The 2,198-nt window shown below is 43.1% G+C and overlaps 1 pseudogene; it reads left to right on the top strand.

Annotated features, from left to right (window-relative positions):
* Positions 1–815: 815 nt before the first annotated feature.
* Positions 816–1,472, top strand: LOC102873981 (annotated as a pseudogene).
* The last annotated feature ends 726 nt before the right edge of the window (positions 1,473–2,198 follow it).

The raw sequence follows: 2,198 nt of genomic DNA, 5'->3' as shown, positions 1-2,198 counted from the left end.
GGGAAATCAGGAAGACAAGGAGTTAGAAGATTATAAAGGGCAGCTTCAGAAGACAAAGAAAAGTATTATAATGAAATGTATGAAGAGATGGAGCTGGAAAACCAATTAGGCCAAACTCGCTCAGCATTTTTTAAGCTGAAGGAACTGAAGAACAAATTCAAGCCTCTAGTGGCAATACTTAATAATGCAATGGGTAGAATATTAAGTGATCCAGGAAGCATTAAAAGAAGGTGGAAGGAGTACACAGTTACTGTACTGGCTGACACAGAAGAATTTCATGAAACAACATATGATCAAGAAGCAACGAAAATGGAGGAGGGAGTTCAATCTGCTGTAAAGGAATTGTTAAAAAGAGACCTCATGAGTGATGAAATACTTATTGACATATTTCAACAGATATCCATCTGTGCTAATCAAGTTGTGCCAGGAAATCTGGAGGACGACTGCTTGGCCAACTGACTGGAAAAGATCTAGATTTATTCCCATTTAAAAAAAAAGGTTCCCTGATAAAGTGTGGAAATGATGGAAAAATATCACTGATATCACATGCAAGCAAAGACCTGCTGAAGATTATCCAAAAAAACAACTGAACAGTACACTGACACAAAACTACAAGAAATACAAACTGGGTTTAGAAGAGGCTGTAGTACCAGAAGCATTATTACGAAGGTCAGATGGATCTTGGCTGAAAGCAAAAAGTACCAGAGGAATGTCTGTGTTTCATTGACTATGCAAAGGCATTTGGCTGTGTGGATCACAATAGATTGTGGCTAACCTTGAGAATAGGAATAGTCTTCTCGCCGAACGCCGCCAACATGGAGTTCAGGTGCTAAGTGGAGGTTGGCCAGGTGACCTACATCTCTTTCGGACCCCATGCCGGGAAACTGGTCGCGATCGTAGACGTTATTGATCAGAACAGGGCTCTGGTTGACGGACCATGCACTCAAGTAAGGAGGCAAGTCATTCCTTTCAAATGCATGCAGCTCACCGACTTCATCCTCAAGTTCCCACACAGTGCCCGCCAGAAGTATGTTTGACAAGCCTGGCAGAAACCCGATATCAATACAAAATGGGCAGCCACAAGATGGGCCAAGAAGATTGAAGCCAGAGAAAAGAAAGCCAAGATGACAGATTTTGATCGCTTTAAAGTCATGAAAGCAAAGAAAATGAGGAACAGATTAATAAAGTATGAAGTTAAGAAGCTTCAGAGGGCAGCTCTTATGAAAGCTTCTCCTAAAAAAGCAGCTGCTGCTACCAGTGCTGGGAAGGTACCACCCAAGAAGGTGACTGCTGCGGGCAAGAAGGAGAAGGCCCCCGCCCAGAAGGAGAAGGCTGCTGGCCAGAAAGAGAAAGCCCCTGCCCAGAAGGAGAAGGCTGCCGGCCAGAAGGCTGGACCTCCAAAAGCTGAGAAGGGTCCAAAAGCCTCAGCCCAGAAAACTCCTGCTCCAAAGGCATCGGGCAAGAAAGCATAAGAGGCTGTTATAAGAGGAATAAAGTTTCTTTGTGACAGAAAAAAAAACAACAACAACCCAGGAATAACAAAACACTTGATTGTACTCATGCAAAACCTGTACTTGACCAGGAAGGAGTTGCCAGAATAGAGCAAAGAAACAGTGCATGGTTCAAAATCAGGAAAGGAGTGCATCAGGGATGCATCCTATCTCCATACATTTTTAATCTATATGTGGAACAGATCATTCAGGAGGCTGGAATTTATGAGGAGGAATGTGGCATCAAGATTGGAGGAAGACTTAACAACGATCTGCGTTATAAAGATGACACAACCTCGCTTGCTGAAACTGGCGAGAACCTGAAGAATTTGCTGCAGAAGGTCAAGAACTATAGTCTTCAATATGGATTGAAGGTCGACATCAAGAAGATAAAGATTCTCACTACTGGGCTAATTGGCCGCACCATGATAGATGGAGAAGAGATTGTGTCTGTTAACTATATCAGTTTGCTTGGCTCCACAATCAACACTCTTGGCATCAGCAGTCAAGAAATCAAAAGATGAAAGCTATGGGAAGAGCTACTGTTAGAGACCTCTCAAAAGTGCTAAAGAGAAAAACAAGAGGCTCACGATGGCGTTAGTGATAAACCAGTTCACACCAGAGCCCTTGGAAGGAAGAGTCCTGGTCGGGTCTTGAATGCACCATTGAAGAGAAGAAGAGTAGCAGATTGGATAAAAACCCCAAATC

Source organism: Elephantulus edwardii, unplaced genomic scaffold (assembly GCF_000299155.1).
Source record: "Elephantulus edwardii isolate Elephantulus edwardi_28Jun2011 unplaced genomic scaffold, EleEdw1.0 scaffold00218, whole genome shotgun sequence".
NCBI classification, from domain to species: Eukaryota; Metazoa; Chordata; class Mammalia; order Macroscelidea; family Macroscelididae; genus Elephantulus; species Elephantulus edwardii.
This window is presented reverse-complemented; position numbering and strand designations above follow the sequence as displayed.